Raw genomic sequence first — 13,203 nt, 5'->3', positions numbered from 1 at the left:
TGTCTCCCTTCTCCTCAGAGGCCCCTTGTGCAAATGGATTTCGTGCTGCCACAAGTTTTTGGTGATATATTTGACACGGCGAGTCCAGGCCGTGGAGGGATCGCGCCATCCGACACTGGGATGCTTCCAGGGGGGGAAGCCTCCCCCTTGGCAAAAGTGCGATTCGGGGTCCCAATTGGGGCTTGAATCGGACTCTTTGAAAGACTTGTGACTCTTGGGACCCACTGGAGGGTTAAATTTGCATTATTTTACCACAAGGACCAGCATGCATTGGTGGAAAGGAGCGAAGAAAGCACACCTGGTGCTAATTGGAAAAAAAAGAAAAAAACGTTAAAACATGCAGGGAACTGTTGTGAAAAATAAAGGTTGTTCCATCTGCTGGGCAGTTTTGGTTATATATATATATATATATATATATATATATATATATATATATTCACTGAAAAAACCATAGGTTTCACACATGTTATAGTTAGCGGAAAGTTTACTGATAAAAAACCAGTGAAATTGCCCCGTTATAGTTAGTGCTGGCAACTATAACTCACGCGACCGCAATCCTCTGCTGATGCTAATACTGTATTTAGACACTTATTTGCCCATGTCTTCTTCCATACATTTTTAGCTATACATATATTACAAATATTTTTTTTTCATAAAGACACATATGTCATCAGCAGAAGATTGCGGTCGCGTGAGTTATAGTTGCCAGCACTAACTATAACGGGGCAATTTCACTGGTTTTTTATCAGTAAAATTTCCGCTAACTATAACATGTGTGAAACCTATGGTTTTTTCAGTGAATTTGCAAGGTTTTTTAAATGCTAATTCCTAACTATAACGTGTGTGAAACCTATGGTTTTTTCAGTGAATTTGTACGGTTTTTTAAATGCTAAGTTACTTTACGCCATTCGAGGCGTGCGCGCCCACTTAACGCAGTTCGTTCCGTGCACGGTTTTTATCAACTTTAATAAGCCCTGTACATTTGGTGGCCTTCGGCCACCAAAAGCACAGGGGGTGGGGTCAATGTGGATAGTGTTTTTTTTTATTTCGATTTTATAATTTCATGTTGCCAAAATTTAGTTTTTTTTACCTATTAATAAGCCCTGTACATTTGGTGGGCTACGGCCACCAAAAGCACAGGGGGTGGGGTAAGTGTGGATAGTGTTTTTTTTATTTTTATTTTTTTACCTACGCTTACGGTAAGCGTACGGTAAGCGTACTCTGCGAAATTGCCGAAAAAAAAATAAAACCGTTTTTGCTCTTGGGGGATGTTTGGGGACTCCCTCAACATGACTATGTGGGAGGGAGTTGTCAAAACAGCCCCGTAACATGTTTTTGGCCATCTTGTTTGATAAACAACACTCAGTGCGAGAGACAAAATGGCGGCCGCCGCTTCCTGGTTTCGGCCGATTCGAATGTTTACTAAGATCTAAGAGCCAATCAGAATCGCGCTCGCGCACGCCACCGTACGCTTACGGTAAGCGTACCGTAAGCGTACCGTAAGCGGGCTCAGATATATATATTGATTTAAAGGCTATTTTCTCAGAATCTACTGAACAGATTTACACCAAACCTACAAAAGGCACTTCCTTGACCTAGGGACTACCTCTCTGCCAAATTTCTAGTAATTCTGTTCAGCCGTTCGGGCTGTAGCTCGTTCTAAAGGTCCTATGGAAAAATGCATGGGAAAAACGCGTTTTGGGACCCCCCTTTTATCTCAGCCCCCGCTTGACGAATCCCCCCGAGACTTTCAGGGTAGGAGCGGAGCGTAGCGCCCCACCTATTTTGAGAAATTCGCGAGGATTCATCGACCGGCGCCAAAGTTATTCAAAATAGAATGTTGAGGTTTTCCTATGGAAAAGGGGTCCTAACTATAACTACCTACTGGCGACCGCCAGTAGGTAATATAATATATATATATATATATATATATATATATATATATATATATATATATATATATATATATATATATATATATATATATTCCACAAATGGATGGGAACACCCGTTGCCTCCAGAACGAAGGGCGCGTCGATGAAGAGACCTCCCAAACGCGGTCACGAATATTGTCCAAAACTTCTCCAAGTTAAAGTGAACAAGCCTGCAGGACAGGCGAAACGCGTCTAGCTTTTTCGGCTGGCAATAAATAACTTTCAGCACAGACACGGCGTCGATTGCTTTTCTTTAACTTGGAGAAGTTTTGGACAATATATATATATATATATGTGTGTGTGTGTTGTATATATATATATATTTATTAGTGGGTAGTTATAGATAGGTCTGTGATTTCCATAGGAAATTACTTTTTTGTGTTGCTAATAACTTTGGCACCATGTGATGAATCTCCGCAATTCTTTTCGAGACAGTGCTCTTTTTTGCCTAATTAGAGCATGAGAGGTTTTAGTGTGATCCATCGAGTGTGGGGGCAAGCAAAAAGGGGGTACCAAAATGCAAAATCCTCATGCATTTTTCATAGACTTCTTTGAGAAGCACTACCGCAAAAGCTGCTGAACGGAATTACACCAAATTCAGCAGGAAGCTAAATCTTGATTCACAGGTTGTGCTTTTGGTGTAAATCCATTCAGTAGTTTTTGAGATATTAAAAATATTTGTATATCTGGACAGTTCGATCGTTGAGAGGCTCTCAAGAGTCTTGTGGGAGCACCAATTTAAAAACAGAGTGTTCTGATTGGCCCGGGCAGCTTCCACCCCTCCCCCATCCCCCAGGCCATCTCGCTTCTGCTGAAGTCACTCCTGCAAAATGGAGTGCTCCGATTGGCTGCCAGCACATAAGAAAAGATTTTGCGGCTACAGGAATCAAGGACTTAGTCCCTTGTCCTGAACTTTAAAACAAAAATGATATAAGTAGGCAGTGTAGGGATATCCTGCCACCAGGCCCTATTGTGGAACCAAGAGGGACACCATTTGGGGCCCAAATAATTTATTTTAAAAATTGGTGGTTTTTGTCATGATCCAGCAGGCAGGGAAACAAGTTTGCCCTTGTCTGGCGGGAGCTTTTTCAAACCTCCCGCCAAACGGGAGCAAACAGTAAGTCTGCTCCCATCCTGCAGGAGATTTAAAAATGTTCCTGCTGCCTGGGAGCAGACTTGTGTTTTATTTCCCTGCCTGAACTGATGCAGGCAGGGAAGCAGACAACATATTGCTGCAGCCCGGAGGGAGCAGCATTAATGCACCTGCTCCCTCCTGGCAGGAGCAATGCACCTTGCGACAAGTCGGCTGAGGCCGCGAGGGCTCTGGGATGCCCTCCTATAACTAATGCAGACTGTAGGGGATGGGGTCCCCCGGGCCAAAATAGCCTTGGGAGAGGCCCCGCTCGTCTCCTTCCCCTTCTACAAAGTGCATGGCCCTGGGGGATAGGCTTCTGGAGGATATAAATGCCCGAAGTGGGAGGCTGCACTGCCCCCTTCCCTTTTATGTACATTTCGGCTTCTGCATGGGCTCCCCAGGGCCTAATTTGGCTCAGGGAGGGATCAGCATCCCCCTTCCTCTATTAATTACTTGGCCATGGAGGATGTGGTCCCCGGGGCCTAATGGGGCTCAGGGAGGGTGTGGCACTCCCTCCGCTTTTTTATTACATTTGGCCACAGGGCAGTCGGTCCCTGGGCCCCAAGAAGGTTCGGGGAGGGGGGTGCACGCCCCCTCCCTTTTTTAATTGATTTTGGCTTCAGGAATGGGATCCCAGGGCCTGATAAGGCATGGAGAGGGTGGCCGTGCAACCCCCCTCTCATTTTAATGAAAAAATGGCCCCAGGGATGTGGTCCACAGGGCCTATGAAGGCTCTAGGACTTGGCTGCACAGCCACACCCTTTTATAGTATATGTAGCCCTAGCAGATGGGGTCGCTGAGGCCTCTCCAGTTTAATTTTATTTGGCACCATTGATAGGGTCCCTATGGCCAATTAAGGGCCAGAAATTGAGAGAGGTTCTAGAAAAACCAGTTCCTGCGTGAATCACAGCTAGGACCCGAAGGTCTCTTCAAATTTAAACAAAAAGTGCAACATTTATCGAAAACCTGTGATAGAAGAAGTTCTTTTCAATAAAGTTCAATGTAAGATTGAAGAAAAGATACAGAGATAAATTGCTATTTGCTTGAATGTATTGAAGCACTTAAATATCGATGTACTGTTAACATCACAATTCATCTGATATATAACATACATTTCAAAACCTTAAATCAAATTGTACATCAAATGTTACATAAAAAGTCCCAATGCATTTCGGGTTGATATTTAACCCTTCGTCAGGGGTTTAATGAAATCACAATAAGATGTGTTAAAGATTCTGTTGGTCCGGTCTAGTCGACCTCCTTCCGGAACTACAAAGAAAGCACATGTGGAGAGGTGTGGCTCACTGGTTAGAGGCGGCAGACCCGTAAGCAGAGGACGGCCCGGGACCAGGGTTTGATTCCCGACGCGGCAGGGTCATGGACCAGGGTCAGCGGGCTCGATAATTCTCGCCTCGGTGCCTACTCCAGTCAGGGACCACACTCGGCAACTCTGGGCATTAGCTTGCCTCATCTTCACAACGGCCCCCCCAGACCGCCGGGGATGCTTGGTCGCACCTTAGAGATACCCATTAGGGACCATCTCTCAGGGTGAGCCAGGATGGGTTCCCCAGCGATCGAAGCGCGGAGATACTCCTCTGGGAGTTGATTCTAGCGCTATATAAACCCACAATTAATTAACAATTAATGTGTGCAATTAGCAAATAACGGAATACATGTTTAAATATGTAGAATTTGCACTCGAAGGAAAAGAGAAAGTCAGTGACCCTTAATAACGATAGCTGCAGTAGATAATCAGTGTAAATGCTGAATAAGAGTCACCGAACGGTGTTTGATATAAATGCTAAAGTGCTAGAGAAATGAGAAGAATAGTGAAATTGAAGATACTGAGAAAAGTCCTCATTGATGGTTGTGTGCTTACCACGCAGGTGTCGAGCCCTGTGTATAACGAAGTGCTCAAATAGTTGGGTGAAGAACCATCTGTGAACAAAATATAATCTATGAACTATTGCCACAATGCGAATCATGCCTGTGTTCTGCTAACGTACTAGAAATAGCGTGATGCCGTGTGAACTCACCCGCCGCCGTTTGTCAGGTGTCTTTGAACCGTTCACGACTTCACCGGTAACTACGAAAACAGTGGCTGTAATAAAAGCACCAGAAAATAACTAACACGCTACGGGTTTTTTTTTAATAAACTGCCGTAGGCTGCATGGCTTAGTTTGTTGCTGCGTCTCACCTTCCAACAAAGTCTGTGTATCTGCAAAGTGCTTCCGGCATTAGCAAGCTCAAGTGAGCGTATGGGTGGAAGTCGTAGGGGAAGGTTATTAGTGAAAAACGTTCCACTCTAAAACAGTCAACATAAACAGAGGACTAACGACAAATGAGCCAAAATGGAAATAGGACTCTGTGTCTGATGATTATAAGTGTGGGACCCGAGTGTCAATTAAAGCTTGCACATAAGTGCACGGACAAGGGAAGAATAAAAAAATGTATAACGCAATAGATAAGTGTTAGGAAGGTAAAAGCTGAAAAGAGCTTCAAAAAGGCTAACAGAAAGTAATGATTAAGGAAAACGTAAAGAAGGTATGAATGCTGTAAATCAAACATAAAGAAAAAATTGAATACGAGTGCAAATCCTTTACAGAGGAAAGTTATGATAAACACTGACATTACATTTCAGATAAAACATAGTAATTCATAGTGATCATTTAAACCACCCGGAGTCACCGTTCCTAGGTATTTAATCCAATGCGTCTCTCTGCATGAAAGAACATTGTTCATGTCAGTATCTGTCTGTATGTGAAGGTGTTCAAGAATTGTAAAACGCAATTGTGGAATGGTGTGCGATGTGTTAATCCAGTGTGTGACAAGAGAAGAGTTCATGTTTTTATTGCGTATTCTACTCTTGTGTTCTATGATCCTAGTTTTGATCTTGCGACTGGTCCTCCCTACATATACAAGACCGCATGGGCACTTGATAGCATAGATTACCCATTCTGTATTGCAGTCTGAAGTATGTTGAAGTTTGATGTTTTTGCCTGTGTGAGGGTGTGTAAACACATTGCCTGAAATTACGTTGCTGCATTGCCCGCAATTGTGACATTTTTTCATGCCTGCATAATTCGAAGTGATAGGTTTAGAGTGACTTTTGAGAAGGTCCCTCAGATTCTTTGGTCTGGTATGTGCAAATAGTGGAGGATCCTTGAACAAGTCATGGAATTATATCCCATCGTTTTCTGATGATAGATTTGATCTGTGCGGATTGGACTGAATATTTTAGTACAAAAACTTCACGTTTAGAGGAGGTCTTTGAAGTGGTATGGAGTAAGTCTTCTCGTTTTTTTCGTCCAACTTGTTTTTCCGCCTCCGTGAGGATGTCTTCTGGATAGCCTCGCAATCTGTATCTGTCCAGTTGTTGTTTGATATCGATGTCACATTGGTGGTGATCTGAAGTTATTCTCTTAATTCTGGTAAACTGAGATACAGGTAAGTGTTTCTTAAGAGAATATGGGTGGGCACTTGAATAATGCAATGCATTATTGACGTCAGTGGGTTTCCTATGCATCATGGTGGTTAACCCGTGGGAGGATTTGTGGATCTCTAAATCTAGAAAATGGATTTTTTCAGATTGAATATCATGAGTGAACTGAATTCTTGAATTGCATTGATTTAATTCCGCAATGCAGTGTTCTAAAAGAGTTTTGGAACCCTTCCATATAATCAGAATGTCATCTATGTATCGTAAGAAAAGGATCAAGTTCGATTGCCAAACTGGATTGTTTAGCACATATTGATGTTCAAAAGGAGCCATGAAGGTATTTGCGTAGGCTGGGGCTCCCGGAAAGCCCATTGATGTACCGGTAATCTGTTGGTAATATGTGTCCTTCCATGAAAAGTAGCTGTGGTAAAGGGAAAAATGTAAAAGTTCAAGCAAAAAAATGCTTTTGTCTTTAGTCAGTGTTGAATCAAGAAGTCTCCACTCTGCTGCTTCGAGTCCCTCATTGTGAGCAATGGATGTATAAAGTGCCACTACATCAATGGTACATAGAAGGTAATCATTAGTAAGCTGGGGTGTAATCGCTTCCAATTTCAGTAAACAGTCCGTGGTGTCCTTAATGTACGTTTGCCAATATTGAACCAAAGGTTGCAAATGGTAATCCAAATATCTTCCTATTGCCTCGTGCATTGATCCACAGCCTGCTACTATGGGTCTAAAGGGTGGATTTTGTTTGTTCTTGTGTATCTTAGGAAGCATGTAGATCTGCGGAACCTTAGGTGTAGGGTGAAATAAAAAATTTCTGGTGTTGGCATCAATGTTGCCATCATCTTCACCTTTCTGTAGAATACAGTTAAGAATTTTTAGGAATGCCTTTGTTGGATCTTGATCCATTGGAATGTACGTGTTAACATCCTTCACATGTTCATTAACGTTTTTTATGTAGAAATCGGTATCCAGAACTACTAGGGCTCCTCCTTTATCAGCAGGTTGGAATGTAATCGAGGTGTCTTGGCGTAAAGCATTCAGAATGCGTGATTCTTTGATTGAAAGGTTGCAGTGCTGAGGTCTTTTGTATGTAATGGATTCAAGGTCTTTTTTAACCAAAATCTCAAAGGTGTCCAAAGTTTTATGTGACACAGGAGACATAAATTTGCTCTTAGGACGAAATGATTGTATGGTTGGAGATTCTTCTTCTGTTCTAGGATTTAATGAAAAAAACCATTTCAGTCTTAGCTTTCGCATGAACTTGAAGAGTGAAATTTCAGTTTCCAAGCCATATGATGTGTAAGTGGGCACAAACGATATGCCTTTGTTCAAAACCTTGAGTTGTTCTGTGTTGAGTTGTTTGTGAGATATGTTCACTACTAGGGAATTGTTTTCTTGACTGACCTCTGTGGTCTTCCTGTTTCGGTGGTTGTTTTTTTGGGCTTTTCCCCTGCGGGTATGTCGTCGCCTGTTGTATTGGCTTTGTCTGGAGGAGATTTTGAGGAGTGGCCCTCGGCTAAAAAAGAAGAGGATTTGCTGGTGGATGCGGTAGCCATTTCTTCTGTTTGTTCCTGAGGTTGAGATCTTGAACCAACTGTAGGTCTATGCAGAAGTAGATCTTGTTCATTGGCTACACTTTCTTCAGATGAAGAGGTTCCGGTTTTTTTAAAAGGGCGTTTTTGAGCATAATCCTCGGCCCATGAATATACCTCGTCGAGTTTATAATCAGTTGTATCCCTTTTAAATTTCCTGATTTTGCGCTCATGTACTTCTTTGGCATGTGCATCCAATCTTTTATTGATGTCCTCCAATACTTGATTCCAATCCTCTTGTTCCATTTTATTTGATATTTCATCCTTGAGTTTATTGATGTCTTGATCTAGTTCTTGAAGTATGGACGAAATCTCTTCGACTATGAGTAGTATCAAATCCAGGGAGCATTTGTTCAAAATTGCATACCAACGAGACATGAATGCTTTATTATACTTGAAGAGCATAGGTCTTAGAGCTATTCTTAAGCCTCTAGGGATCCGTTTCACTTTATGGTACTCGATGAGTGTAGTAGCGTGGAGACGTTGATTAATTTCTTTCCTCATAATATATTCCAATTGTCGTAGCTGTTGTATTGTGGTTCCAGAGGAGGAACTGAAAGTCCGTGTATCTTTGACTAGAGCGTAAATTGATGTGGCTTCATCTTGTGAATATGCTTTGGTTTCTGCTTGATTAGAAGTTAAGTCTGCTATGTCTTTCCAAGACATGTTTAGAAAAGGGTGCTGGACCACAGTGGACTCAAAGTGGAACAATATATGCTGTGGTTGGGTGGGCCTGCACACCTAACTTGTGTCAGAATGTAAAATTACTAGATGTGTCAACAAAATTGATTCTGTTGTTAGCGTGCTTTCACGTGTTGGGGATGTGAGTCTACATCCCTAAATGTGACATAAATTGAGAGAGGTTCTAGAAAAACCAGTTCCTGCGTGAATCACAGCTAGGACCCGAAGGTCTCTTCAAATTTAAACAAAAAGTGCAACATTTATCGAAAACCTGTGATAGAAGAAGTTCTTTTCAATAAAGTTCAATGTAAGATTGAAGAAAAGATACAGAGATAAATTGCTATTTGCTTGAATGTATTGAAGCACTTAAATATCGATGTACTGTTAACATCACAATTCATCTGATATATAACATACATTTCAAAACCTTAAATCAAATTGTACATCAAATGTTACATAAAAAGTCCCAATGCATTTTGGGTTGATATTTAACCCTTCGTCAGGGGTTTAATGAAATCACAATAAGATGTGTTAAAGATTCTGTTGGTCTGGTCTAGTCGACCTCCTTCCGGAACTACAAAGAAAGCACATGTGTGCAATTAGCAAAGAACGGAATACATGTTTAAATATGTAGAATTTGCACTCGAAGGAAAAGAGAAAGTCAGTGACCCTTAATAACGATAGCTGCAGTAGATAATCAGTGTAAATGCTGAATAAGAGTCACCGAACGGTGTTTGATATAAATGCTAAAGTGCTAGAGAAATGAGAAGAATAGTGAAATTGAAGATACTGAGAAAAGTCCTCATTGATGGTTGTGTGCTTACCACGCAGGTGTCGAGCCCTGTGTATAACGAAGTGCTCAAATAGTTGGGTGAAGAACCATCTGTGAACAAAATATAATCTATGAACTATTGCCACAATGCGAATCATGCCTGTGTTCTGCTAACGTACTAGAAACAGCGTGATGCCGTGTGAACTCACCCGCCGCCGTTTGTCAGGTGTCTTTGAACCGTTCACAACTTCACCGGTAACTACGAAAACAGTGGCTGTAATAAAAGCACCAGAAAATAACTAACACGCTACGGGTTTTTTTTTTAATAAACTGCCGTAGGCTGCATGGCTTAGTTTGTTGCTGCGTCTCACCTTCCAACAAAGTCTGTGTATCTGCAAAGTGCTTCAAGCATTAGCAAGCTCAAGTGAGCGTATGGGTGGAAGGCGTAGGGGAAGGTTATTAGTGAAAAACGTTCCACTCTAAAACAGTCAACATAAACAGAGGACTAACGACAAATGAGTCAAAATGGAAATAGGACTCTGTGTCTGATGATTATAAGTGTGGGACCCGAGTGTCAATTAAAGCTTGCACATAAGTGCACGGACAAGGGAAGAATAAAAAAATGTATAACGCAATAGAAGGTAAAAGCTGAAAAGAGCTTCAAAAAGGCTAACAGAAAGTAGTGATTAAGGAAAACGTAAAGAAGGTATGAATGCTGTAAATCAAACATAAAGAAAAAATTGAATACGAGTGCAAATCCTTTACAGAGGAAAGTTATGATAAACACTGACATTACATTTCAGATAAAACATAGTAATTCATAGTGATCATTTAAACCACCCGGAGTCACCGTTCCTAGGTATTTAATCCAATGCGTCTCTCTGCATGAAAGGACATTGTTAATGTCAGTATCTGTCTGCATGTGAAGGTGTTCAAGAATTGTAAAACGCAATTGTGGAATGGTGTGCGATGTGTTAATCCAGTGTGTGAGAAGAGAAGAGTTCATGTTTTTATTGCGTATTCCACTCTTGTGTTCTATGATCCTAGTTTTGATTTTGAATTAAGGGCCAGGCCAGAGGAGGATGCTGCCCCTGGAGCCCGAAGGCCAACCTTGCACACCAAAGGCTTTTCGTAGTGTGGGGTTGGCAGCCTGCTGGGCGTTTGGCGACAGAACCTTGCAGTCGGACAGTTGCTTGACTTGAAAAGGACTATTAGTAAAGTTTTGAAGGGCTGCATCCTTGTTAAAGGCTTCAAGATGTTGCTTCTGACTCAAGAAGGACATTTAGTAATTATTTGAGGTACTGTAGCTATGTTAAAGACCAGACCAATTGCTTTGCCAATGCTTGTTTGTAGTCTGCTTATGATTGTAGACTCTTATGGTGGAGGCAAAACCTACATGCTTACTGTGACTTAATCAGGGCCACTGGAATTATGTAGTGGGAGGCCAAATAATGCAACAGGGTTGGGGAAATCATGGGGCAAGAAACTATTTGTGACGGTATTACTTCATTATTTTGTCATTTTTACACTTGCTGACATTGTCTGGACATTAGCTACACTTCATTAGTACCAATTTAACATGCAGATATAGCAATAAGCAACAGAAAAGTGACCAGTAATGCTGAGAAAAGAGTCTTCCATCCGCACGCCAACAAGTGTTGCTGAATTGTTAGTAAAATTTGAACTGTTTGAGCTAGAAGCAAAGTTGTTTTGGGTTAAAATCTGCTAATTATACAGTAGATGATGGATTATGTGGCAATTACAGTACATCTATATTCACACACAAAATGCAGAGGCCACACAATCCCATTATATCCTGGCCTTAATGTAGCAGCCACATTGGTTAATTTGTGCCGGTGGGTTTTGTGGGCCCTTACTTTGAGGTTCACAGGCCGGCTGCTGTTGCCTACTTGTCCCAGAGCTTTTGAGTTTCCCAGTTTCAGGTGTGAGAGGAGCTCATCCAATCCACTGATTTTCTTTCAATTCTAGACTTATAGTCCTGATTTTGTAATATATGGGATTCTGAAATTCCTGTATAAAAATCCTTCATTGCATTAATATCTTTTTTAAGAAATGTCGCAGGCTGCTCAACTATAATAACTTGTTTCAGTTGAGTTCTGACGTCACAGTTCCTGCCTACAAGAGCCAGCAGCCCAGTGGAGCAAAAAGGAAACAAGTAATTAATTTCTTATGCTCTGTTTTTTTAGCTGTATAGTGACAAGCAAAAAGGAGATATTTATGACACATTTCGAGCTACTGTACTTTTTAGGTCTCGCCTGATCCAGCGCATGCGCTGGTCAGGCGAGACTTATTGAGAGGGCTCCAAAAAGTGCTACCAGGCCAGCCTAGAGCTACAGTGCATGTGCGCGGGCGCACGGGCCGCGCTTTATCGCGATTACTTTCACTTTCGCGGCCGCTTTGCATAGCCAATAGGTCTCGCTTTTGGGACCTTATAAGTATTTAGTTATGCAACTGTTGCATGGCTAAACACTTATAAGGTCCCAAAGGCGAGACCTATTGGCTATGCCAATGCTTGTTTTTTAATGACGTGTATTAAGCTGATTGTAGCATTTTTTTCCAACTAATATCTAACAGCATTTTTGATGTGATTAATTTTACAATAGAGATTCTATTTTTATTCTTCATGTTTGCGTACATGCTCTCTCTTTGATATAAAAGAGCTAAGCACCAAGGATTTTAGTGGTTTGTGGTAAAGGTGATGGTGTGACAATGTATCATAAGGAATAACCTACCCCATGCCGTACATAAGGATATTGCAAATCACCTCAGAGTTTCATCACCTTATAAAGGAACTCTGCCTTCAGCCTCGTACGTCTATATGGTCATGAAACTCCTCAGTGGCTTGCATTATCCTTATAATGTACTGATGTGGGTACATTTTCACATATATAATGGCAGGCAGTGGAGGGCTCCGTTCATTGTTTCCTCCACCGCTCTGACTCGGCACCTGAGCTGGACCAGATTCCTCACTACTCATTGTCTGCCCTACTTCAGTTGAGGCTGGAAACCTCTGACAAGACCTGTAAAAAAGTCCAGTTTGTCTAAACAGCCTCTGCATTTCCTGAAGAAATTTAGTTTAAAAATTATACTGTAGATTTTTTAATCTAATCTTATAATAGTGAAATTTACAAAGTGCATGGCTACTTCAGGATGAAGTGTCCGTGCGCCACCATTCAGGCTCCCATGTGCTGTGCACTCACAAAAGCAGCTGATCAATTCTGTCTAAACGGCTATGTTTTCAATCTCTTACTAAAAAGTAGGTCCAACGGAGCATGTCGAACAAATAGAGGCAGCGAGTTCCAAAGTTTCACAGCTAAAGGAGTTGCCACCAAGGGGCAGTCTTCTCACTCTACTCGCCCACTGAGGATCTGAGATTCCTCAGAGTAGTATAGGGTTGGAAGAAAGGCTGTATGTACCAAGGGCCCCTGTGGGAAAGTAGGTTTCTGTTGCAGTACTCCCTAGACACTTTTTACCTGGCTTTTGATGCAACTTTGACCATAGAGCACTGGGTCCCTGCTCTCCAGGTTCCCAGGATCAGTGTCCTTCCTCTAAAACTGTATAAACATTGACCGCTTTAGAACCCCCCACATGTCCATAGTAAATGGCACCCAGGGCATGGGGAC

The 13,203-nt window shown here is 41.8% G+C and overlaps 1 protein-coding gene and 2 long non-coding RNA genes across 6 annotated transcripts in view; 1 reads left to right on the top strand and 2 right to left on the bottom strand.

Moving 5' to 3' along the window:
• The window catches only part of LOC146858173 (uncharacterized), a 44,221-nt gene extending 38,856 nt beyond the window's left edge, over positions 1–5,365 (bottom strand). For all 4 annotated transcript variants that reach the window (XR_014979996.1, XR_014979997.1, XR_014979998.1 and 1 more), the window contains exons 1-3: positions 5,267–5,365; positions 5,106–5,170; positions 4,949–5,007 (exon numbers count right to left, since the gene is read on the bottom strand). This is a non-coding gene — a long non-coding RNA (uncharacterized LOC146858173). The remainder of the gene's footprint in view (positions 1–4,948; positions 5,008–5,105; positions 5,171–5,266) is intronic.
• The window catches only part of PARD3B (par-3 family cell polarity regulator beta), a 2,086,630-nt gene that overhangs the window by 143,549 nt on the left and 1,929,878 nt on the right, over positions 1–13,203 (top strand). The gene's annotated exons all lie outside the window — the stretch shown is intronic.
• LOC146858172 (uncharacterized) lies at positions 9,239–9,976 on the bottom strand. The gene is made up of 4 exons (XR_014979661.1): positions 9,931–9,976; positions 9,769–9,833; positions 9,612–9,670; positions 9,239–9,361 (listed from the first exon to the last, which is right to left on the bottom strand). It is a non-coding gene; the product is annotated as an uncharacterized LOC146858172 (long non-coding RNA).

Source organism: Triturus cristatus, chromosome 3_2 (genome assembly GCF_964204655.1).
Source record: "Triturus cristatus chromosome 3_2, aTriCri1.1, whole genome shotgun sequence".
Classification (NCBI taxonomy): Eukaryota; Metazoa; Chordata; class Amphibia; order Caudata; family Salamandridae; genus Triturus; species Triturus cristatus.
This window is presented reverse-complemented; position numbering and strand designations above follow the sequence as displayed.